Source organism: Lynx rufus, unplaced genomic scaffold (genome assembly GCF_022079265.1).
Source record: "Lynx rufus isolate CCGP_SWC_20201006 ecotype Redwood Valley unplaced genomic scaffold, mLynRuf1.p SCAF_1, whole genome shotgun sequence".
Classification (NCBI taxonomy): Eukaryota; Metazoa; Chordata; class Mammalia; order Carnivora; family Felidae; genus Lynx; species Lynx rufus.
Window position 1 is genome coordinate 124381067 of NW_025814823.1, and position 26949 is coordinate 124408015.

The following is a 26949-nucleotide window of genomic DNA, read 5'->3' on the forward strand; positions in this document are numbered from 1 at the left end:
CCCAATAAACTGTACACTTAAATCTGTGAATTTTATTATTTGTAAAGTAGAACTCAGTTATAAACCAAGAAAAGAACCTATGCACAAAAGGCATATGCTCAGTTTTGCATTATCCATCAAAATTAAAACACCTATGTTTGAATCTAATGATTATATTTCTAGTATTTTATACTACAGATATGAGCAAAATGACACATATAGAAGATTATCAACTACAGCATAGTAAAAGGCTGAAGCAACCTAAATATTCGTGAATCGGGGAGCAGTTAAATTATAGCACATCCAAATAGAGCATACATGTACCTACAAAAATGAGAAAGCTCTAGATCCACAGATATGTAATGATATCTAAAATACTGTTAATGTAGGGGTGCCTGGGTGGCTCAGTCAGTTGAGCACCCGACTTCCACTCAGGTCATGATCTCGCAGTCTGTGGGTTCGAGCCCCGCGTCGGGCTCTGTGCTGACAGCTCAGAGCCTGGAGCCTGCTTGGGATTCTGTGTCTCCCTCTCTCTCTGCCCCTCCCCTGCTCATGCTCTGTCTGTCAAAAATAAACATTAAAAAAAATTTTTAAATACTGTTAATGTAGAGAACAGTATATTTTTGTTATTTGTGGGAAGAAACCACAAAAAGGTAAAACACACAATCATTTCCTTATATATGCACAAAACACCTCCAGAAGGATAAAAATTCAAATACTGGCTGCCACGAGGTAAGACACCTAGGTAGGAGGGAGACTCTCTACCATATACTAGTTGCACCTTCTATGTGACTTTAGTACTTAATCAAAAAAACTAAATTAAAAATTTTTTTATGTTTATTTATTTTTGAGAGAGAGGGAGAGACAGAGCGTGAGCAGGGGAGGGGCAGAGAGAGAGGGAGACACAGACTCCCAAGCAGGCTTCAGGCTCTGAGCTGTCAGCACAGAGCCTGACGCGGGGCTCGAACTCACAAACGGTGAGATCGTGACCTGAGCCAAAGTTGGACGCTCAGCTGACTGAGCCACCAGGCGCCCCCAAAAAACTAAATTTAAATTAAAAAATTCTTGATGCATAAACTCTCCCAAATAACACTATTACTTCTTGGTGAGGGCTTCACAGTACTATATTTGGAACAAAGTATTCTTTTATTAAATAGTAATACTAACTTGATTTTATGCACTCCCTTACCATGTAACAGTCACTCCATAAACAATATGTTCATGAACTATTTAGATTCTCCCAAGGTAAAGGTATAAAAAAAGTTAAGGCGCAGGAACCATTTTCCTCCACCTGTTGTATCTCTTATTTGCCAACTTTAAATAGTCCCATATGAGAAAACTCCACATCACTCAAGTGTTCATCAAAACAAAATAAAATATCAAGGCATGTTAGGAGAACAATATGTGGTCATGCCATCCTGACCACCCCCACTAAGTACCTTGTTCACACTGTGCAGAGGATTCTCTATGGTTCCTGGAAACGGGCAATCTTTCTACTTTTGCACTATATTCTTACAACAAAACTCCAAAAGAAGAGGTCCCATGAAGGTATTTATAGTTACCACAAAGCAACTAGATTTATCTAAGCGGGGCCACAAACACATTAAGTAAAGGAAAACAGGCAAAGTTAGGTTTCACATTTTTTAGTTAGAAAACAATGTTTCCTAATTTTTAAAGGATTGTCATTGAGATGTGATGAAGATACATGCATTACGGAACTTAATTTCATAATTCAAACCTAAGAGATGGAAACACAGTAGCACTAGCTAAAATATTAAATGCAATACCGCCAACTTAATTTTGGGGCTTATCTTGTTTTAAAATGGACAGAATTGACAGTATCCTGCTTATTGTTCCTGTCCTTTCAGTTTGTTGACAAGACATATTCAATTTACAGTTCTATTATTAGCATTATCCTCCTTCATCTCTTGCAGAATTTTCTACACATATATTATAACCACATTGCAAACAATGATTTTCCTTGATATTTGCATGTTATTTTGGAAGATTTTATGGAGCTAAAACATAACTACTAACCACAGATACTACTAAACACAGAATGTTTATTCCAAGCAATGAGTGCTTCTTCTGCAGTGGCAATTCCTCAACTGTGGTGGTTCAACACAGTAATGCGTTGAAAGGTGCTATAAGATGCATCACAAGTAATTCACAACTATTAAAGTAATAAAGTTAATAAATGATGTAAAAAATAAAATAAATTCAACACTGTCTCTATAGTTGATTGTTCTTATTCACTTTGATTCCCATGGATTTTCTCAAGTGGGAGAATGCATGGGAATTATAATGGATAAATATTTAATAGCTTTGTTCTTTATAATTATTTTTTATAATTATTTTTGTTATTTGTGGATTGTGATTTTTGAGTCTCTTGTTCATTTCACTTTGAACCAAGGACAGAATAAAGAAGCATGAATAATATGTATAGATATAGATTTCATGGGAGGAAGAATGTCAATATAAACTTAGTTACTACAGTAACATTACTACTATAATTGCAGAATAGATGAACTACAGTTGCCAAATAGAAGGCAAAGTAATGTTTGTTGAGTAAGCTGGGCAGGGATGAAGATGGGAAAAATTTCAGTATGGTATCATGTATACATAGTACAGTGTTACTCTGAAAAATCTGCAAAAAATCCATCAAACTTATATTAGCTAATTATTATTTTATTTATTTTTTAAAGTTTATTTTTGAGAGAAAGAGAAAGAGAGCACATGCAAGCAAACGGGGGACGGGAAGCAGACTCCAGGCTCTGAGCTGTCAGCACAGAGCCCAATGAGGGGCTCAAACTCACAAACCATGAGATCATGACCTGAGCAGAAGTCGGAAGCTTAACTGACTGAAACACCTAGGCACCCCTAACTAATTATTATTTTAAAAATTATCTGGCTCTGCTCTATTCCATTAGTACTAATTACTAATTCCTTTTTTTTTATTTTAAATTTAATTTTATTTATTTATATTTTTATGAAATTGTCAAATTGGTTTCCATAACTAATTACTAATTCATAACTTTTTTATACTACTGTTTTACATTATAACAAGTGCTTTTATGTAAATTATTTCACTTGACTCTCCTAATATCCTAGAGAAGCAGGTAGGTAGGGCAGGGGTTACTATTTTTTTATTTTTTTATGAGTTTATATTTTTAGAACAGGTTTACATTTAAACCAAAATTGAGAGGAAGGTACAAAGAATTCCCCCATACCCTTGGCCTCCATACAGGCATAGCCTCTCTCATTATAAACGTCACTCACCAGAATGGTGCATTCTACCAAAGTTGAACCTACATGACACACTATAAGCAACTTAAGTCTATAGTTTACCTTAGGGTTCACTCATGATATTGAATTCAGTGGGTTTCAAATGGCAAGGATTAACTACTGGAACTTCACAAAAGAAAAACAAGACAGGCTAAGTTACTTACCCAAATCACAAAATTAGGAAGTGAAGTAGGGATGTGAAACTAAGTCTTCTGCCTCCAAAAGTCATGTCCTTTTCATTGATTCTCACTATAAAGAGAGGAAAGCCTTATAGAGAAAGCTGGCTTTGATAATATTTATCATATGCTTACTTCTTAAATCCTTGCCTAGTATAAGGCTTTCTGAAAGTATTCCATTGTAGATACCTTCTGACTTTCAGTATAAAACAATCCCATAAACACCTGTATAACAATATTTAAACATCCCTTTTTTTTTCACGTTTATTCATTTTTGAGAGACAGAGACAGAGCATGAGTAGGGGAGGGGCAGAAAGAGGGAGACAGAATCCTAAGCAGGCTTCAGGCTCTGAGCTGTCAGCACAGAGCCTGACGGTGGGCTCGAACTCACAAACTGCAAAACCATGATCTGAGCCAAAGTCAGACACTTAACCAACTGGGCCACTCAGGCTCCCCCATCCTACTGTTTTAATACATACTTGGAAACATTATCAGCCCCTCTGTGCCTAGTCCAAACTTCCCTGATTTTCATGTAATGTCACAGAAACATGAAAGGGACATTTTGTTGAATTTGACAAAAGCAGTTAAAACAAATCTTTAACAGAATCATACCTTTTAACCTTTCACTAACAGTTAAGACTACTAACTCTTCAACTGCCAAACTATTTTATGCACACAAATAAAAACTCAGTTTAAAATTCAAAGCTAGGTTAAATCTGGTGTAAAAGTAATGGCAGTTCTTCTTTGAAATGTAAAGGATAACTTCAAACTTAGGAAAGGAGTTGAATCTTCCATTATTGTTTCACAAATATTAACACTTTGATATAATTTAATAATATATAAGAAACTGAATTTATAACAATGATATATTAAAATATAAAGGAAATAATTATTTTAAAATTTTCAAGTGAACAGCAGTTGAAAATGTCATGTACAAGTCCTCTATAATCCCCAGAGAACTACTGTCAACAATTTGATGGAAACTCTTGCAAAATTTTTATTTGTATATTCTAAAATTATACTGTATAAATACACTTTATTTCACAAAAATGTTCTATAACTTGCTTTTTTCCCTTACTAAAGTCAATACATAAAGATTATTACATTTGCTCAAATTCACCTTCTCATACAGGTTTTCCCTGGCCACCCAGTATTGCTTATCCTCCTTTCCTGTGTTTTTTTTTTTTTTTTTCTCAATGGCACTTAATACTTTTTAAAACAGCTTGGCAAATATTTCTTATAAAGAACCAAATAATAATTATTTTAGGTTTTGTGTGTGTTAAGGTCTTTGTTGCAACTAGTTAACTCTGTTATAGATAATATGTAAACAAATGGGCACACTATATGTTAACTAACTTGGATTTAAATTAAAAAAACAAGGGATGGCTGAATTCTAATAAAACCTTATTTAATAAAATAGGATGCAGGTTAGATTAGGTCTGTGGACCATAGTATGCCAACACTTCAGAAAGTGTGCCAAAATAGTATTTAATTTACTTATTTTGTTTATTGGCTGTTATGGGTTGAATTGTGTTTTCCTCCTGAACGACATGTTGATCTCCTAACCCCCAGTATCTCATAATATGACCCTATTTAGAAATAGGGCTGTGGCAGATATAAATAGTTAACATATCATAATGGAGTGGCCCTTAATACTGGTTGCTTGTCATTATAAGACAAAACACACAAGCACAATGCCATGTGACAACACAGGCAGGGATTGGCTACCACCAGAAGCTACGAAGAGGGAAGAGGCAAAGATTTTATCGAGAGTTTCAGAAGGACTTCTGGCCTCCAGAACCGTAAGAGAATAAACTTCTCTTACGAGAATAACTTAATAAACTTTTATTGTTTTTTAAGTCATCCAGCTTGTCCCATTTTGTTACAGCAGCCCTGGGAAACTAATACACTGTGCACCTAAAATAGAAAGCAAGCAAATTAGGCAAGAAATTCTGTGTGTTTTGTTCTCAACTATGCTCCTAGCAACAAGAATCATACCTAGAATGGTAAGTACCTCAATATATTTGTTGGATGGATAAACTGACTTCCTTGTTGTAAGCTGGTACATAATATATTAGTGGAAAAAATATACTATAATATAACCAGTCCCAAGTCTGGTGGGACAAAGCTTTCATTTCTCTTTGGAAAATAGCTAGTTTAATAGCTAGGTCATATATATGGTAGGTATATATTTATTCATATTCTTCTTTGGTGATGTGTCCGAATATTTTGCTCATTTTTAAATTGCATTTGTTGTTTTTTCATTACTATGTTTACAAAGTTTTAAAAATATATTCTAGGGGTGCCTTGGTGGCTCAGTCGGTTAAGCATCTGACTTCACCTCAGGTCACGATCTCACAGTTCACGGGTTCAAGCCCAGCGTCGGGCTGTGTGTTGACGGCTCAGAGCCTGGAGCCTACTTCAGATTCTGTGTCTCCGGCTCTCTGCCCCTCCCCCACTCACACTCTTTCAAAAATAAACATTACAAAAAAAACCCCATCTATATATATGAATATATATATAGATGCCTGGGTGGCTCAGTCAGTTAAGTGTCTGACTTTGACTAGGTCATGATCTCACAGTTCATGGGTTTGAGCACCACGTTGGGCTCTGTGCTGATAGCTCAGAGCCTGGAGTCTGCTTCGGATTCTGTCTCCCTCCCTCTGCCCCTCCTCTGCTCAAGTTCTGTCTCTCAAAAATAAATAAATGTTAAAAAAATTAAAAAATATATACATATTCTACATATACGGTCTTTATTAGAAAATTCTTTTAAGTATATTCTCCCAATCTGTGGCTTATCTTTCCATTCTATTAATTCTTTTTAAAGATCAGAAATATTCATTCTAATGAAGTCCAATTTATGAACTAGTGTTTTTGGTATCTAAGCACTAATCTTTTGGTATCTAATTACTGTATCTAAGAAATCTTTGCCTACCTCAAAGTCCCAAAGGTTTTTTCCTATGTTTTCTAGCTAAAAGTTTGATAGTTTTAGGTTTTATATTCAGGTCTATCAACTATTTCAAAATAATTTCTATATATGGTATAAAGTAGGTATTCAAGTTATTTTCTTTACATATGAATAGCCAATACATCCGAACTGTATGTAGAAAAACTACCCTTTCTCAAGTGAATTACCTTTATACTTTCATCAAAAATCAACTGTCAATATATGTGTGAGTCTGTTTCGGTAATCTTTATTCCATGGCTGGGTAAACATTTTATGTAAAGGGCCAGAGAGAATAAATGTTTTAGGGTTTGTAGATCACAAGATATCTGCTGGAACTACCCAATCTGTTGTTGTGGCACAAAAGCAGCCATAGGTAATACATAAACAAATGGGTGTGGCTGTATTCTAATAATACTTTATTAAAAAAAGGAGGCAGCCTAGATTTCCCCTGTGAGCGCTAATTATCCAATTCCTGCTCTATTCTGTGGCATGATGTATTTGCTTATCTTTATACAACTATTCCAGTCTTGATGACCGTAGCTTTAAGTCTTGATATCAGTGTTCTGGGTGTACTTAAAAAGCAATGCTTTTGCTGGATGGAGTGTTATATAAACGTCAATCTCATTGACAGTATTATTCAAATCTTCTATATCTTTAGTAATTTTCTACTTCCTCTATCAATTATTGAAAAGGGGGTATTGATATCCCCAAACAGAACTCTGACTTTATTTCTTCTTGCAGTTCTTTCAGATTTTGTCCTATATATTTTGAAGCTACATTATTAGGCACATAAATATAAGGTCTTCCTGATGAATTGACTCTTCCATCATTGTGCAATGATGTTCTTTACCAATGGTAATATTCTTTGCTCTGAAATCTACCTTGACATTATAGACAATCTAACCTTCTCTTCATTAGTGTTATGGTATATCTTTCCCCATTCTTTTATATTTAACCTGTTTGTTTCTTCATATTTAAAGAGCACCGTTTGTCTTTTGTTGCATTTTATTTGTTTTGGTAACCAGGATACAGTTGTATCTAATCTGACAACCTCTGCCTTTATTGGGTATCTAGGCCACTTACATTTAATATCATTATTGAAACAGTTGGGCTGAAAGCTATCATCTTTGTATTTGTTTTTTACTTATTTAACCTCTTGTTTCCCTTTTCTTCTTTTACTGTCATGTGTTCACTTAATTACTTTTTTTTTTTATCATTTCCATTTTGTCTTCCTTGTTAGCTTATAAGCTATTAAATCTTTGTTTTGTTATCTTAGTGGTTACTTTAAGGTTTATAGTACACACAGTATAGTATAGACAACTTATTAGTCTACAAGTGATATTACAGCACCTCATGCACAGTAAAGTATAAAACAGCATACATCCATTTCTCTCCTCTTGATCTTTATACTATTTTTGCCATACAACTTACTTTTGTATATTTTATAAACTTCACATGTAGTTTACAAATATTATAAACCATGCTGTCACTATTTTTTAAAATAATTATTGTAAGAGAAGACTAAATAATATAAAAATCTTGTATATTTATCCATATCACTACCATTTCCAGAGTTTTTCATCCTTTGTCTGGGTCCACATTTCATCTGATACTTTCATTCTGCCTGAAAGACTGTGTGTGTGTGTGTGTGTGTGTGTGTGTGTGTGTGTGTGTGTGTGTATATGGCAGCAGACCCCCACTTGTAGTGGGTCTTGTAGTGTGAGTCTGCTTGTAGTCACACTTGTAGTGTGGGTCTCTTGGTGATTAAGTCTTTATATATCTAAAAAGCATTGCATTATTACTTTTCATAGATATTTTCACTGGGTATAGATTCTCAATTGATAGTTTTTTCTTTCAGTACTTAAAAATGTAGCTATTAACTTCTTGCATGCACTGTTTCTAATGAGAAATCTACTATCATCCTTGTCTTTCTTCTTTTGGATGAGAAGTCTCTTATTTTCCGCTGGACGAATCTAAGTTTTTTGTAACTAGTTTATCACTAACTTTGAGCAACTGGACTATAACATACCTTGGTATAGTTTTCTTCGTGTTTCTTATGCTTAGAGTTGAATAAGCTTATTAGATCTGCTGGTTTATAGTTTTCATCAAATCTAGAAAAAATGTGGCCATTACTTCTTTGAAGATATTTATCTCTGACCCTCCTGCTCCCATCCTTAAGGATTCTAACGTTTTTTATTTATTATTGAGAGACAGAGAAAGACGGCATGAGCATGAGAGGGGCAGAGAGAGGAAGGAGACACAGAATCTGAAGCAGGCTCCAGGCTCTGAGCTTTCAGCACAGAGCCTGACACAGGGATGGAACCCACCAAACACGAGATCATTACCTGAGCTGACACTGGATGCCCAACCAACCAAGCCACCCAGGCGCCCCGATCCTTAAGGATTCTAATAACATGTATTATCAGGATACTTGAAGTAGTCCCACAGCTCAGTGATGTGAGCTGTAAGTCCATTTTTTTCTTTCTTTCTAGGTTTTATAATTTCTACCGCTATGTCTTTAAGTTTACTAATTTCTTCCTCTGCAATGTCCAATCTGCCATTAATCCTAACTTATGTATTTTCCATCTTACACAATGTTATTTGTCATCTCTAGAAGTTCAATAGGGTCTTTTTCATATTTTCTATAACCTTACTTAGATTTTTAAACATACAGAACATAGTCATATAATTATTCTAATTTCTTTGGTAATTTTATCTGTGTGAGCCCTGGGTGAGCTTTAATTTTTCTTATTATATAATGTACTTTCATGCTTCTTTGCATGCCTGATAATTTTTGACTGTATGCCACTGAATTTCACCTTATTTGCTATTGGATTTTTTTGTATTTCTACAGTGTTAAGAAAAAAAATTTTTTTTAACGTTTATTTATTTTTGACAGAGAGAGAGACAGAGCATGAGCGGGAAAGGGGCAGAGAGAGAGGGAGACAGAGAATCCAAAGCAGGCTCCAGGCTCTGAGCTGTCAGCACAGAGCCCCAACACAGGGCTCAAACTCACAGACCGCGAGATCATGACCTGAGCCGAAGTCGGATGATCAATTGACTGAGCCACCCTGGTGCCCCTAGAAAAAAATTTTTTTAATGTTTATTTATTTTTTGAGAGATACAGAGAATGAGCACAAGCCAGAGGTGGGGCGGACAAAGAGAGGGAGACACAGAATCCAAAGCAGGCCCCAGGCTCTGAGCTGTCAGCACAGAACTCGAGGTGGGGCTCGAACCAATGAACTGTGAGATCATGACCTGAGCAGAAGTCAGATGCTTAACCGACTGAGCCACCCAGGTACCCCCTGTACTTCTATACTCTTGAGCTTTGTTCCATGACACAGTTAAGTTACTTGGAAACAGTTTGGTCCTTTCACATCTTGCTTTTAAGATGCACGGGTATCTACGTATTTACCCAAACAATAAAAAAAAAAAAGATTAATACAAAGGAATACATGCACCCCAATGTTTATAGCAGCATTATCTATAATACCCAAATTATGAAATAGCTTAAGGGTCCACTAACTGATGAATAAAGAAGATGTGGTATATATACACATCAGAATATTACTCAGCCATCAAAAAGAATGAAATCTTGCCATTTGCAACAGCATGGATGGAGCTAAAGAGTATTATGCTAAGCAAGATTAAGTCAGTCAGAGAAAGACAAATACTGTGTGATTTCACTCATGTGGAATTTAAGAAAGAAAACAAATGAGAAAGGGGGAGAAAAAGAGAGGTAAACCAAGAAATAGACTCTAGCTAATAAACTGACAATTACTAGAAGGGAGGTAGGTGTGGAGACAGGTGAAAATGGGGATTAAGAAGTGTACCTGTGATGACTTCCAGGTGTTGTATGTAAGTGCTGAATCACTATATTGTACACCTGAAAGTAATATTATACTGTATTTTAACTAACTGGAATTTAAATAAAAATTAAAAAAAAATACACTGGGTAGTATGGGAGCAGTGCTTATTCTAGGGCGATTTATTCCCTACTACTGAGGCAGGATCCTTCTGTGTACTCTCCAATGTCCCAGGAATTAGGGTTGGTTCCCAACCTGGCTGGTGAGGACAGCTACCATTCCTGTCTCTATGGAAGGATCAACCCTGTTACCTTTACCGTCTCCAGGAGGTTCTTTCCCTGGCATGTTTCTTTACACGCATGCGCTGGTCAGTACTCAGCTGAACAGCTGAATGGGACATCTGAAGCTTTCAAGAGTTCTCTAGTATTCTGTTCTGTCAACTCTAGCACCTTTGTTATTCCAGGCCATTTCTGGAAATCCAAGAGAATCCACATCCATGGGACTTACCCTGCATTCCTACCTATGCCATGGCCTGGAAAGTTTCTCAACGTACTAGGATAGTGCAGTCATAGGGTTCATTTTATTTGTTTCCAATCTATCAAGATCACTGCCTTTCATTATCCAGTGTCAAGTGTCTTATCATTGCTTCATGTGTTTTTCCTATTCTATGGCTGTTTCAGGCAGGAGGGTAAATCTTATCCTTATTATCCTACTTTGGCCGTGAGTCCAAGGTGCACAGTCACTTGGATAACAAATCAAACAAGGATTACATAATAAAACTATTATCAAACTATGATGAATACTGGTGTGAAAAATCCTAATTAAAGCATTGCAAGTTTATTCTAGCAATGTACATGAACACAAAACAAAACAAAAACCATAAATACTAACAAGTATTTAGCCTAAAAATATAAGTATAGTCCAATATGCAAAAAGATTACAAGGCTATCCATCATATTTATTAAAAGAAGAAAACTATATAATCATTCCAATAGATGCTTGAAAAGCATCTGATAATATTCAAAAGCTTCACTTAAAATTTAAAAATAACAACAAAGTGTCAGAAAACTAAGACTGAAAGAGACCATCCACTTGATGAAGTATAATAAAGAAGAGGATGGATTCTGGAATCCGACCACCTATGTTCAAATTCCAGCTCCTTAATTTTGTATAACATCTTAGCCAAGTTATTTGATATCCCTCACTTTCATTTTCCTTACCTGTAAAATAAGGATAACACTACCACCTACCCACATACTACCTAGGACTTTTGGGAAGACTAAGCAAGTCAATAAATGTGAAGTGCTTAAAACTTACCTGGCTGACAAGTATGTACTCAATAAATGGTCATCTGTGGTAGCACAGTACTTTATCAGAAGCCTACAATAAACATCATATTTAAAAATAAGAATTAGAGGGCTGCCTGGGTGGCTCACATGGTTAAGCATCCGACTCCTGATTTCCTCTCAGGTCATGATCTCAGGGTTCATGAGATTGAGCTATGCACTGGCTCTGTGCTCGCATAAGGGAGCCTTCTTGGGATTCTCTCTCTCTCTCTGCCCCTCACATGCTCTCAAATTAAATAAACTTAAAAAAAAATTAGATGCATTCTTGTCAAAGTCAGAATTCAAACAAGATGCTTGGAGTCATCACTTATTCAATACTGTTCTAGAGGGCTTAACTAAAAATAGAACAAATAAATATGATATAAAAATGGAAAAAGAAAAACGTATAAATACCATCTATTAAGAAAAAGAATGAGAACCAAATGACAAACTACCACAACTACTGAGAGTTTAATAAACAAAAGATCATCAAAAAACATAGACAGCTCTCCTATACATCACTAATAACCAATTAGAAATGTAAAAGAAAAAATCCTATTCACAACACCATCAAAAACTATAATATATCTAAGAAAAAAAAATCTAATAAGAACTATGTAAAAAAAAAAACCAACTATGTAATAACTTTATACAGAAAAGTATAAAACCTTACTAAACAGCTCATTAGGAAGACTTAAATATCATGGAATGAAAAACAAAATATATATAATAGAGACATCAGTTCTTCACAAATTAACATATTAATGCAATACAATTTTAATCCAAATTGCAAAGTGGCTTATTATGGAAATTTACAAACCAATTTAAAATTTCATATGAAATATTAGATAATAGCCAAAAACCTACTTTCAAAAAGAAAAATAAACAGAATATTGCTGTATCATCTGTTAAGACATACTATGTTATAGTAATCAAAGCATGGCATTGGCATATGAAAAATTCTACCAATGGTACAAAACAAAAAATCCAGAAATAACCCATGTACATTTAAGAATTTAATTATCTGATTAAAAAAAAAGCATCTCTTATCACTGGGGAAATAAAGGACTATTTAATAAATAGTATTGGGACAGCTGGCTCCACAAGCAAAAAGATAAAGAGCTCTACTTCATCACAGATACATACACTCCAAATTGATTACGGACCCAAATGCAAAAGCAAAATTTAAGAGTATTGGAAGAAAATACAGAGTATGTTTATGACCTTAGAGAAGAAGGCCTCTTACAAATTACCACTGTTTTAGACATATGAAAAGGCCTAAAGAGTATTGTGACAACCATCCATGCTCTCACTACAGCCTAAGAAATAAAACTTAACAAATAATAGCTGAAGACAAATAAACAACCTTAAGAAGTTCAAAGTTTACAGGGTAGACTATGCACCCAATGCTACAGAAGCATATAGAAGAACTCAATTCAGAAAGGGCCCAGGAAGGCCCAAATATGAAATATGAATAAAGGTTTTTCTAAACAGAGAAAACAGCATACACATTAGCTATGCCATCTTTGACTCTAAATGTCAAATGAAGATTATCAATGGCAAAATTTCAGCACATGCCAGTGTACAAACCAGAGCTGTACTATCTGAAACATAGCTGTGATGAGTTTACTTTGTGTTAGGGAATAGAGGTGAGGGAATATATACTAGAGAACATCCAACAAAAAACAGATTGTGCAGACAACCTATATGAAATGCACTATTCAGAAGTAAATATACAAATCTACCTCAAAGCAGAGGATGAAACTGAGTAAACAGAAAATGAAAATTTGGAGGTAGAACACCCAAATTTTAACCGGACAACAGATTTATTGTGCTGAAAGGAATAAAGCTCCTGCTCTGGGTATGCTTACATACACAGCTTTGAAATGATAATCTATACTATAGGCACATTTCAACAGATGAAGCTCTCAAGTCATGATCAAGTAGCTAACTTCTCATTAAATCTCATTAAGATATACTAGTCAGACAGAATAAAAGAGACTGTAACCATTGTGACAATATCAAAAGTGTTTCTGAAACATTCCATATTGTTGACTATCTTTGCTTCCTGAATTTCTTTTATCTCCTGGTTTCTATGTAACAATATTATGTTGTTGAAATCTTTCCTTTGTCTATTTTACTGTCTCCTTCATTGAATTCTCTGCTAGGTTTTATCTCCTGGCTATGAATGGAGCCAAGACTATTTAGGATCTACTACTTATTTTTTAAGTTTATTTATCTATTTGTGGGGGGGCAGAGAGGGAGAGAGAATCCCAAGCAGGGGTCCCGCCCTGTCAGTGCCCCAACGCAGGCCTTGAACCCACGAACTATGAGATCATGACCTGAGCGGAAATCAAGACACAGTCACTGAACTGACTGAGCCACCCAGGCAGCCCTAGGATCTACTATTTTTAAAAAATACTAACTTCTTTGAAGATGTATGACTTGAACTATCATCTTCAAACAAAGTAATTTCAAGAATTCTGGCTGGAAACTTTCTTTTGATTCCAGTTATATATCACTGTCTTGGATATTCTGCTTCTGACTCAAATAGAAAGGTCTAAAAACAATACACACATATTGTATACATACATACATACATAAATGCACCTGCTTTTTACAAAAGTCACAGTACTCATCTTTTTACCCCATCTAAGACCACCCTCCTTGAACTGCCTAAGTCAATGGGGTCCATTGTTGTCCCTTATCTATTAAATTCTAGCTTGTCCAGTCTTCTTTCATGATGTCTTTCTCATTTGTCTCTTCTTTTCTACCCACTACCATGACCCATGTAATCTAGGCACTGACCATCTTAGTACTTATCACTGCCTTCCTGCTTCCAGTCTCTTTCCATCCTCCAAATCATTCTAACATTATAGGTGGATGAATCTATTTATGACATTACTTTAAACTTGTCATTCTTTTCCTTAAAAGAGGAAACTTAAATGGTGAATATTAATGCCAAATATTTTAGCTATTTAAGAGTCTAAATATTTGGCTTCATGTGCCTGTCTCACTTATCTTCTCCAATATTTAAAATCTATTCTGGAGAGGCCTGGCTGACTCAGCCATAGAGCATGTGACTCTTGATCTAGGGGTTATGAGTTCAAACTCCATGTTGAATGTAGAGATTAAAGAATAAATAAATAAATAGTAAAGTCTCTTCTAAAAACCCCCTCTACTCAGACTTTCCTTAAGCTATCCCACCATGATAGACCTAAAGAGAAGAGCAAACAATCTAATGAAGCTTTCATTTTACTTGACCTCATCTTGCCATTCACAATGTGATCTACATTTTATCACTCCCAACTAGCCACTCCTAGCCACTAAGTTCAAGCCACTGCAAACTACTAGACTTTCTCTAACACAGTTATTTCAGAGTTTTTACATCTACATATCCTATTCCCTGCCTCTAGAATGTCTTTTCCAGATTCTGCTTTGTACTGTGTATAACTCAGATGAAACTTCATCTCTCCTGTGGAATTTCCCCCCACTCCCACAAACATCTTTGCTCCCAATGCACTCGAGTACCGATCAGTAACAGGACTAATAACACTGTACTTCGTATGCCTTGATATTCTCAGAATCTAAGATACTTTGAGGCACATAGAGAACAATTAAGAGTGGGTTTTAAAAGACTTTCTGGTATGGTCATATTATTCTAGTCACTGACATTCAAGTATACTACATGAAGAGACAGTATACGCATCACAGTTAAGAGCTCAGATTCCGAAGCCAGGCTGTCTAGGTATGAATTTTGGATCTACCTCTTATTAACTCTGTGGCATTAGACAAATTAACCTCTCTTTGCTTTAGCTGCCCTCCTTGTAAAAGGAAGATAATAACATTTACCTCCCAAGGCTATAAAGAATAAAAGAATTAATATGGGCAAAGAGCTCAGAAAAGTGACTGGCATAAAGTAAGCATTACATATGTGCTGGATACAATATAGCTTGGTTATTTCTGACCCTTTCTACACAGACCTCTATTTGGAATGGGTTTCCTTCATTTTTCTCCTTATCCAAATTTTACAAAGTTTTCAAGTCTGACCTCTGCTCAGTCTTTTGTGATCATTCCAAACCTTAAATAATCACTCCCGAATTTATATATCTACAGCATTTTCTGTATCATCTTGCATCTAATTAAAACTGCCTTGCACCCTTGCAATTTTTCATACATTTGTCAGCTCAATTTCTGTAAACTCTATCAATGTCCTGATGATATTTCCTGCATCTTTGTGAATTCCTGGAGCCAGTTGTGTTTAGTATTTGTTGTGTAAAATAATAGACTAGAAACTTCAACTCTGATCATACTGCCTTTGCAATCAAAGAAATGGAGAAGGCTATGAGAACATTCCACACATTTCTCTAGGAGCCAAGCTGTATTAGGGCCAGGGAATCCTGACTCCTGTTAAAATAAGAAGCACTCAAATAAGTTTTTTTTTTTTGGGGGGGGGGGAGGATGGGGAACCCTCTCTGCAGAACAGTTATGGGGGAGTCCAAAATTCTCAAACTGTAGTAGTGGACCCTCCATGAGAAATGTGTCAGCATGACAAAATGACCAACAGCGAGTACAGGACCTGCAATTACATAGATCTAGGTTTCAACGGACCCTGAGCCTCTGTTTCCTTCTTTATAAAGTGGGTACTGCAACATCTCCTTCATAGGTATACAATAATCGAAATTGCCCTAACATTTAACTCCAGTGCAAATTCCCTTAGGAAAATGTTGAAATAAAGTGAAAACACTGCAACTCATAGATAAAAATGAGAACACTGTACACATTTTTCATTACATAAGAAAATATCTTAAGTTAGCTGGCAGCAGTACTGTAATATTCTAAATTACCTCTGAGAAAATTAAACGTGCATAATATTGTCAATTAATACAGACATACAAAGAGTGAAAAATTCCACTACAAAACTTATTCTCCTTTTCTCACACTTTCTCCATCCTGTAATTTTTTTCTTCCACTTGTGATTAAAAACAAGTGTTCAAAATTATCCCCCCCCAAAAAAAGCTGGAAAGCATGATTTAACTTAATATCAAGTTGGTTCTATAAATGTAAAATTCCATTTACAGTCCAAAAATACTTCCAAATGGGAATTATCATGAATTTAAGAAATTAAGATAATGGCGAACAGCTCATATGATGATCTGAGTCAGGAATTTCAAATTAAGAGTTGTCCAACTTGAAGCTGGCACTCACACAGTCTAAAGGGTTTGTTTACAGCACTGACTTAACCAAAGGCTTCAATCTTTTAGAAGAGTCACCCTGGCATTCTAATCACTACTTATTTTAAAGCAGTGTAATCGGTGAAATGACCCCATACCAACTACACAAATTAAACCGAAATGGGTGTCCTTTCTTAAGGTAAAAAGAACAAAAGTGGCAAGTCTTACTTCTAACCTGATATTTTTTTCAAAGAAAAAATAGTTATGAATAAAATGCTGTCCATCTCCTAAAAAACAGAACCTTGCTGCGTGGAATAACCTTTAAGCTTGGTGAGGAGGGGTGAAATTTTAAAGACGAATTTGGTGCTTTTTCAGATACAGCGTTAGGTGGGCTTCGTTAGAACTGGTACACGTTAGAGATAAAAAGAATAAAGACGTCAGTTTAAAATGTTTTAAGATGAACTTCCAACAGTGTTGAAACATTACAATTTCAGGATGAAAAGACGGCTTTGGGGAAGAGAAATTAACCTCCAGGTAGAAAATGAAGAGTCAAATGCGGGGCTAGAGGAATTAAAGGGGCAAAAAGTGGGGATTTGGGGGCGAGGGCCTGAGAAGGGTAGGCGTGTGTGTGTGTGTGTGTGTGTGTGTGTGTGTGTGTGTCCGCCCGCGCGCTGGAGGTAAGGTATGCACTTAGGGTTGAGAAATGTAGGTGACAAAGTTGTAGAGATCAAATTCGGAGGTGTGCGAACAGGGAAAGGAACGAGGAATGTGGGGATTTCCAGACTGGGATTAACAAATTTAGGGCTCGCGCGCTGTTGGGGCGCCCCTCTCGCGAGGGAGGGTGGCCCTCTCCAATGCCAGGTCTCCGGGCCCGAACGCCCGGACCTATAGCCCTCACCCTTCCCGCTACACGGCCCTTCACTTGGCCACGGAACCTCCTCACCTCAGGCCGCGGCGCCTCGCTCCTCCGCTTCTGTACAGCGCACGACTCCCTCGGTGCCAGGCCGGGCCCGTGGGCCGCGCAGCCGCGGCCTCCGGCTCAGCTACGCCCGGGCGTTCCCCGCGCGGCTCCACGGGCCTCTCGGTTCCTCGCCTCGGCTCCGGCTCGCTCCCGGCTCCTTCCCGCAGACGCGGCACGCGGCCCTCCTCCCACCGCGGGGCGCTGCGCCCCCTGACCCCGCCCCGCAGCGCCCTCGCCGCGCCCCGCCTCCGGACTTAGGGACTGTATGCTGATTGGCCCCAGAGAGACCCTGCGCGCCCGGGCATTGGGTCGGCTGCAGCCCGACGGCGAAGGGGCGGGACACCAGGCAGCTGCGATTCCCGTAACGAGGCTCCCGGCGTCCGGGATTCCGGTGGCTGCGCCCGCGTCGCCTCTCCTAGACCAGATCGAAGGGTTCCCCCCACCTCCCCTCTGCGGGCGGAAAGAGCGGAATGTTCCATTTTTCCGTGGAATAACGGGGTCGTGAACTGAAGCCCGGGTGCTTTTTATGCCTGCCGCCATCCCTTCTCGCCGCGGTTTCTTCGGCCTTCCTTCTCAGCCTTCCCTGAGGGACTCTGTGCCGCGAGGGACCGCCGGCCACCCTTAGGGACAGAGGAGGTGTGGGAACTCCCCGGGGAAAATGAAGAGTCTGATGGTCGTGACTGGACACCAGATTACCGCAGATCGTGGGGGCGCCGGCCTTGGTCCAACTCTTACACAAACGAACCTTGCCATGATATATATTTTTAACTTACTAAATGAGTTGGTTGTGATTGATCAGTGAACCCCAGAGCTGGTGACACACCAAGAAACTAGTTTTTCTTTGCGGTTTGCACCTCCTAATCTGTGATAAAAATACCTAGCAAAAACTAATTTCATTACATTCCTCCCCCGCCTGGGAAATGGGCCTTCAGGCTCACCGTGATTTTTTTTTTTTTTTTTTCATTTAAGACAGGGAATACTTTATTCAAACCCATCAGAGAAATGGACAGCTTGGATCTATAACAAAGAGTTGTGTTTTAAAGTATAGGTCAGTAATTGCATATGAGAGTATACACTGCTACATACAAAGTAACTGATCAGAGCACAACTTTTCAGTATTCAAAACAGAATAAGCTTCCCTGTAAAAGCAGCACCTTTGTGACATTTTTAACTTTAGTTTTCCTCTCCTTCCTCTTCACCCTCTCCTTCAACAGAATCCACACTAACCTCCTCATAATCCTCAAGGGCAGCCATGTCCTCATGGGCCTCAGAAAACTTTCTTTTCCTGCATGCCCTCACCCACATACCAGTGAACAAAGGCACGCTTGGCATACATCAGGTCAAACTTGTGGTCCAGGCGAGCCCAGGCCTCAGCAATGGCTGCGGTATTGCTCAGCATGCACACAGCTCGCTGTACTTTGGCCAGGTCTCCACCAGGTACCACAGTGGGAGGCTGGTAATTAATACCAACTTTGAAGCCAGTGGGACACCAGTCCACAAACTGGATGGTACGCTTGGTCTTGATGGTGGCAATGGCAGCACTGACATCTTTGGGAACCACATCACCACAGTACAACAGGCAGCAAGCCATGTATTTACGATGGCAAGGGTCACATTTCACCATCTGGTTGGCTGGCTCAAAGGATGCATTGGTGATCTCTGCTACAGAAAGCTGTTCATGGTAGGCTTTCTCAGCAGAGATGACAGGGGCATATGTGGCCAGAGGGAAGTGGATGCAGGGATAGGGCACCAGGTTGGTCTGGATTCTGTCAAATCAACATTCAGGGCTCCATCAAATCTGAGGGAAGCAGTGATGGAAGACACAATTTGACCTATCAACCTATTTAGGTTAGTGTAGGTTGGGCGTTCAATATCGAGGTTTCTACAACAGATGTCATAGATGGCCTCATTGTCTACCATGAAGGCACAATCAGAGTGCTCCAGGGTAGTGTGGGTAGTGAGGATGGAGTTGTAGGGCTCAACTACAGTGGAAACCTGGGGAGCTGGGTAAATGGAGAACTCCAGCTTGGACTTCTTGCCATATTCGACAAAGAAACATTCCATCAGCAGGGAGGTGAACCCGGAACCAGCTCCCCCTCCAAAGCTGTGGAAAAACAAGAAGCCCTGAAGACCCATGCACTGGTCGCCAGTTTTGAATTCAGTCCAAGACAAGGTCAATGATCTCCTTGCCAAGGGTGTAGTGCCCTCAGGCATAGTTATTGGCAGCATCTTCCTTGCCTGTGATAAGCTGCTCAGGATGGAAGAGCTGGCGGTAGGTGCCAGTGCGAACTTCATCAATGACTGTAGGTTCCAGGTCTACAAACACTGCCCTGGGCACATGCTTACCAGCACCCGTCTCACTGAAGAAGGTGTTGAAGGAGTCATCTCCTCCCCCAACGGTCTTGTCACTTGGCATCTGGCCATCAGGCTGGAAGCCGTGTTCCAGGCAATAGAGCTCCCAGCAGGCATTGCCGATCTGAACACCAGCCTGGCCAGCGTGGATAGAGATGCATTCACACATGGTTGCTGCTTTGCAGCTGCCGAGCAGATGGCAGAAAGGAGGAGAGGTTGTTGCTTCTTATAGTGAGACTCTTAGGCAGTCGATGTAAGAGAACCTTCAGATTTTTTTTTTCCTAAAGCAAGATGAGGAACTTAAAAGATAAGCTGTGTGTGTGTGTGTGTGTGTGTGTGTGTGTGTGTGTGTGTGTGTGTAAAGAAACACATGAGAGGCCAGGGCCTTTTGCAGAAAAATGACAGTCTGTAGGAGGGCAATATACCTATAAATTAACAATTATAAAGTTTTTCATTACATTGAAGATCCAGAGTAAAACGCAGGATATACTATGATCTTTTTGTTGTTCAGATAATTTTTAAAAGACAGAGAAGTAGGTCTAGTGTTAAGGGAGTCCCAAGCAAACTTGGAGATGGCACTCTGACATAGACAAGGCTTCAGTGTGTTCAGCTTGCTGCTCCTCATCATCCCATGGCTAATTTACAGAGTGTGGCTGGATTGTATTCTAGTTCTGCCATTTATAGGGGTGTTTAAAACAAACATATAACATCTACTTAAGTTAAAATTTTTATTTAGATCTAGCAAACATTTATTTAGAGGCAATGTGTAGTGGTTAAGTGTACCTTCTGCTTCCAGATGACCTGAGGTTGCATCCTGGTGCTGTCCCTTACCATGTCTGTAACCTTTGGCAGGTCATCTTGGTTTCTTTATCTGCAAAATGAGAATAAGGGTACCAACCTAATAGGGTTGCTGTAGAGGTTAAATGAGTTAAAATAGATGAGGTGCTTTGTATATAGTAGGTGCTAAATAAATTTGTAGTCATTAAATGTCTGTTATGTCAATGCTTCCTAAATCTTTCACATCACAGCATATATTGAAAATGATATTTCTCTGGCACAGGAAATAAAGTCAGAAGGAAAAAGTATCTCACAGCACAGTAGTCTGCCTTGTGCACTGGTCAAAAAAGCAAAAGACTGAGTTAGTCCCTTTGTGGGTATCTCTGTACTGCCTTAGTCCAGTCCTAACCTCTAAGAAACTCACATTTTGTGGGGATAAACTCCTGGGCTAAAAGAATGAATCAATATTGGAGAAATATTTTTCAGAACAGGAAGAGCCCTTCTGCCTTGGCTGGAATTCTAGGACTTTGCAAACATCTCCTTAGGGTAGTGGCCCAAAATGACCACTTTTACATTAAGGATTTGTCATGAGAAAGCCCTGTAAAAATTCAGTAATAAGTGGGATAAAGTGACATATCAATTAAGAACTTTCCAAGTATGCCTTAGGATCATGTGAGATTTCACATGTATCAAAAGTGGAGAGTTGGGAAGTGTACAGTGAGAGAGCAACACGAGGACAATGAGGTGACTTGAGAGTAGGTGAACAAAGCTAGGAAAAAATGCTATGTGACAAAGGTAATATATGTCTGAGAGAAATTTTGCCTGCTTGCTATTTGCATACAGTTGGCCCTCATCAAGATAGCCATTTACTTCCTTGCCTGTGCCCAAGTGTGTTTCCGAAACTCTGTGTCAGCCTTGGAACTATCCCCATGTCCTGCCCCAGCCTAATGATTTCAGCAAACATGATAATGACTCAGCACCCTGACCTCACAATTTCTCATCTTTCTTTGTTCCAATCATCTTCAACTTCACTCTATCAGAAACCCACAGATGTAGCCACTCCTTGAATCCAGTCATCAGATGAAATTACTCCACCTGCAAAATTTTCAATTGTTAAGTTTCTTTCTACCCACAGCCACCTACTCTTGGGCCTCTCTTACTCCCTCACTCCCACTTACTCTGTGATTTGTCCTCATTGTGACCTTTAGTCTTGGTTCTCAAAGTTTATTAGTTATTTCCTACCTTTACTTTATCTCCCTAAACTGTGGGAACCCTTTTAGCAACTTTCTTAACTGCATTCTTACTAGTATCTTCAATCCCCTTGACCTTCAGCCATATTTACCTTATCAATACTATTTCCTAACTATCCCTTGTGCTTGAACTACCAGCCCCACCCTGACATTTATTCCTAGCATGGAATCTTATTTCATTATTCCCTGGGAAAAACCAATACCATCATTTGTGAGCAATCTTATCTTTTCCCCAATTTAGGAGGCAACTGTATATCCTTTTCTTCTTTTCCCACTGCCTTATTCCTTTAAAAGTTTTCCTCCTTCTGTGTTCTGGGTCCTACTCTTACCAATTTCAGTCCCCTAGTTTAATGTTTTTCATTATTAGCATAAAATACTTTAGAAAGTTTAAAAATTAAATATTTAATTCAAACTATTAAATTAAAATTTTTTTATTAAATTATTAAATTTTAAAAAATTAAATATTTAATCAATGGTGAGTTGGGGACATCTTGGGGACTCCAAATCTTTGTAACCTAATAGCATGTGATTCACCAAGAAAAATGAAAAGTAATTCAAAATAAGTTTAAAAATGGAGCAGTTTCAGCCACACTGTAATCTACTTAATAAGTCTGGGATGAAATATGAACTTAAATCAAGTTGCAACCAAATTTGCAAGCTCAAAAACATGACAAATTCGTTTCATAGCAACAAAACTAAGCATGAATGTGACTTCATTTCAAAAATTTTACTGAAGAATAATATATAATCACTGGGCATTCTGTAAGAGCACAACTTGATAGTTTTTCACAAACTGAGCAGAGTCATATAATGTGCATGTAGATCAAGAAAAAGAACATGACCAACACCCGCAAAAGGACCCTTCTGGTTATTGGAAAGTCACTGGTGACCACTATTCTAACTTCTAACACCACAGTTTTATGGCTATCGTTTTAAAATTGAGAATTTAGCAGAAACTTCTTAATTTATTAGTATTTGCTTATTTTATTTCATTTTAATGAATAACTATAGTAGATCAAGAGAGTTAGAAATGAAATAAATAGGGGCACCAGGGTGGCTGAATCGGTTGAGTGTCCACCTTTGGCTCAGGTCATGATCTTGCAGTCCGTGATTTGGAGTCACACTGGGCTCCCTGCTGTCAGCCTGTCAGTGCAGAGCCCGCTTTGGATCCTCTTTCCCCCTCCCCTGCTTCTGCTGTACCCACAATGAATAAATAGTTTAAAAAAAAAAGAAATGAAATAAATACTGCTCTGTATAAAGGTTAAACACAAATGCAAATCGAAACAGAGGGAGTCTAGCATCTTGTTACTCTAGACCTCTGGATAACTATCAAATAGTTCTGGGTTTGTCAATGATCTTGCACTACCCTCTTTCACAGGGAGAATGAAAGGCCAGTGCAGAAGTGTGAGCAACAGTCAGGTGTATCCTATTCCCAGACAAATACACAGGATAAGGAAGTCTGTTATTAGGACTACAGCTTTGCAGTGGCCCAGACTAGCTTTAAAATATCACCTTAAGGATTTTCACCATACTTTGCTTTTGTTAATGTTGACACAACACTTGGAGAAGCAAAGGTTTTTTCGCTGTTGACCCTCATATGCAAGAATACTTTTCAGTTACAAAACAGATTCCTTGGCTAGAAGTTTGATACTTAGTACTAAAACCAGATAAATAAGAAAGTACCAACATGAATGTTTTAAAAAAAATATTTTATTTTATGGGTTTGTATGGCCAAGAATTTCCAGCCCTTTGCCTAGAATTTGGATAAAGTTTCAGTACTAACTGTATTAAATAATGGCTGAGGCAAATGTGTGTCTGTCTCCTCAAGGGAAGCTGGTGCACTGGTGCCTACTGAAAAGGCAAAAATTAAATGAATATACTTGTAGGAATAGCTGGAATGTTTTGAAAATGGTCCTGAATTTTCTTTAGAATTTTAGGGTTAGATCATTTTCTGGGATTGACAAATAAATGGAATTTAGTGTTGAGTCAAATAAGAATGGGAACAAAGCTAATCTAGCTTGTATTTCAAATTATGAGAATCACTATTTTGCTGTAGGTGGGCATGATACACAGACACTTAGTGTAAATTCTATGTATGATCTCTTGCTTCCCAGTGTTCTTTGTGTGATTTCCTCTCCGTGAGAGAAGGGCTGTAAAGAACTATGCTATGTAAGATTACAGTGACCATCTTGCTAGTGTCTCTCTGTTGTGGCTTTGAAAACTCAAACTGCCATATTGTGGCCTCTATGTTATATGAAACTGAAATACTTGTCTTGTGAGGAGACTCTTTCTTGCTGGCTTTGATGAAGCAAACTGCCATTCTGTGGGCAGTCATATGGAGAGATCCATGTATCAAGGAATGGAAGATGGCCTCTGGCCAACAGCTAGTAAGTAACTGAAGCCTTCAGTCTTACAACCTCAAGGAACTTAATTCTGCCAACAAAAGCAGATCCTGCCCAAGTGAAGCCTTGGATAAGACAGCATCCTCAGCCACCAAACTGACTGCAGCCTTGTGAGACCCAAAGCAGAGAATTCAGTCAAGTTGTGCTCAGACTCTTGACCCATAACTGTGAGATAATAAATGTGTGTTGTTTAAGATAAGTTTATAGTAATTTGTGCAGCAATAGAAAACTAACATAGCAGGCAAAAGTTTAAAGCTATTTACATATATGTATATACTGAATGTTATTTTTACATATTCAAATCTGGCATTTCTTAAGTCAATAAAAAGAGCTGGATCGAGAGAAGGGAATTATATTAAATAGGAGCTTGCTCTGGTATTCCAAAGACCCAGGAATTAAGGGGATACCAACTGTTCCAGTTTATTCAATTCATTTATTCCATAAACATTTACTGAACATTCACTATGTGACAGGCACTGAGATATGGATCTGAATAAGAGACATGTGTTGTTCTTGAGACTCTCAAAGTCTAATGAGAAAGGTAAACAAACCAGCAATTACAGCTACGTCATAGTGCTGTGAGAAAGGTGTTAAGAGAACATTTGGGCACTTTTTGGGATGAATACTGGGTGTCAAATGTAAGAGATGAATCACTGGGTTCTGTTCCTGAAACAGACTACACTGTATGTTAACTAACTTGAATTTAAATAAAATAAAGAAATAGACAACATCTGGAAGTGCTCATGCAAGAATACTTAATGAACTGGGGATTATAATAACTCTGTACTTCTCTCTACCTCCAATCTCACCTCCTCAGACTCTGTGGTGGCTTAAAGATGGTTACAAATTCCATGATATCCCCTGTGGAAGGGTGAGGTCTATTTTTCTTCCTATTGAATTTAGGGAAGCTTGAGTATGGCATGGATCAATACAATACAGAAAAAGTGCCTCTATGCCAGTTCAGAGGCAGCTTCTTCTTCTCCTCCTTCTCCTTCTTCTTCCTCTCCTTATTCTTCCTCTTCCTCTTCTTCCTCTTCTTCTCCTTCTCCTCCTCCTCCTCCTTCTCCTCCTTCTTTTCTTTTTCCTCTCCCTCTTCTTCTCTTCCTCTTCTTCCTCCTCTTCTTCTCCTTCTCCTTCTTCTCCTTCCTCCTCCTCCTCCTCCCTCTCCCTCCCCTTCTTCTTCTCCTTCTCCTTCCTCTTTCTTCTTCTTCTTCTCCTTCTCCTTCTTCTTTTCCTTTTAATTAAGAAGCCCAACATCACAACCCTGAGATCAAGACCTGAGCCACATCAAGTGTAAGACACTTAGGCAACTGAGCCACCTACGCACCCAGGGGCTAACCTTTAAGAAAAGCTTTCACCTTGGTATCTGGAAATCTTGAGCCCCTATGTCAGAAGTCTAATTTCCTTCTTAGACCATATGAAGAGGGCTGAGATGACATGGAGAGGGACAGTGGCCCACCTGCCCAGTTACCAAAAGTAAAACCATCTTGTAACATCCATACCAGATTAGCTGCCAGATGCATACTACCATGATGCCAATCAGTGCCAAAGAGAGCAGAAGAATTGCCTAGCTAGTCCTGCCCAATTCCTGACCTCCAAAACTGTGACATGTAATAAAATGTTATTTTAAATTACTAAGTTTTGTTAGGGAGGAATAAACAACCAGAATGAAACCCTCAAATCCATCATGCACAATGCTGAAAATGTGACCATCTCTTTCAAAGCCTTTTTATCACCAAGCCACTTTTGTGTGTCTTAAAAGTCTTCCATTGCCTGACCTCTCCTTACTTCTCCAGCCTTATCTTTAATATAACCTCCAACACCAGGCTGTCACATTACCAATTTGCTAATGGTTCCTGGGCCAACTTCCAATACACTGTTTCCTGCTTCCATGCCAAGAAAAGACAGCGTATGCTGTTCCCTTGCCCTATCATTGCCTGCTTCATTTTCTTTGCCCAACTTGATTACCATCTTTCAATATTCATTCTAGGAGTTACTGTCTCCTCCCAGAAATATATCTGACTTTTCCCTGCTCTAGGCCATGAGAAACTTACAACAAAGAATGCAAATGACTCCAGATGATCTCTTCTACTTCCTTTTCTCCAGTGTTAGCTAACTTCTGGGTCAGCAGGAAAGGGCTTCTGTCCTTAGTCTTGACATGGCCTGGCATCTGTTGAGATGACCAATAGCCCCATGTGGTTCTTGGGTGCTACATTAGGAACCTGTGGAGATAATTTTGACACACCTGGACTCATGATGTGCACGTCGTATGCCACTTTCCACTTTTGTGATGCACTGTTATGGCTATTGGACCCCTTGGGCCCTTTGTCAGCTAAATGTTGTGCCCTTATTGAGAGTCTAGGAGCAATTTAGCTCTTCATCTGTGCCTCTCTGGGGCTGCTAGAGATTCAGAGGGGCTGCCTTAAGCTTTCCCTATCCATGGCACTCTATGTGACCATTTTTACCTTACTATGTCACAACATTGTGTGCTAGGAAACACCGTTAGGCTGTTGCC

General features: G+C 38.5%; 1 protein-coding gene and 1 pseudogene across 6 annotated transcripts in view; both read right to left on the reverse strand.

Annotated features, from left to right (window-relative positions):
- IL6ST (interleukin 6 cytokine family signal transducer) overlaps positions 1-17840 on the reverse strand; it is a 54991-nt gene extending 37151 nt beyond the window's left edge. For 2 of the 6 annotated variants that reach the window (XM_047086672.1, XM_047086652.1), the window contains exons 1-2: positions 17636-17840; positions 3429-3513 (exon numbers count right to left, since the gene is read on the reverse strand). The gene's annotated coding sequence lies outside the window, so the exon portion shown is untranslated. Of the gene's footprint in view, positions 1-3428; positions 3762-8416; positions 8611-11510; positions 11574-17635 lie in introns of those variants that run through there. The other 4 variants (XM_047086681.1, XM_047086658.1, XM_047086691.1 and 1 more) reach the window with 4 other exon arrangements.
- A 917-nt stretch (positions 17841-18757) lies between these two features.
- LOC124517319 (tubulin alpha-1A chain-like) lies at positions 18758-20174 on the reverse strand (annotated as a pseudogene).
- Between the last annotated feature and the right edge of the window lie 6775 nt (positions 20175-26949).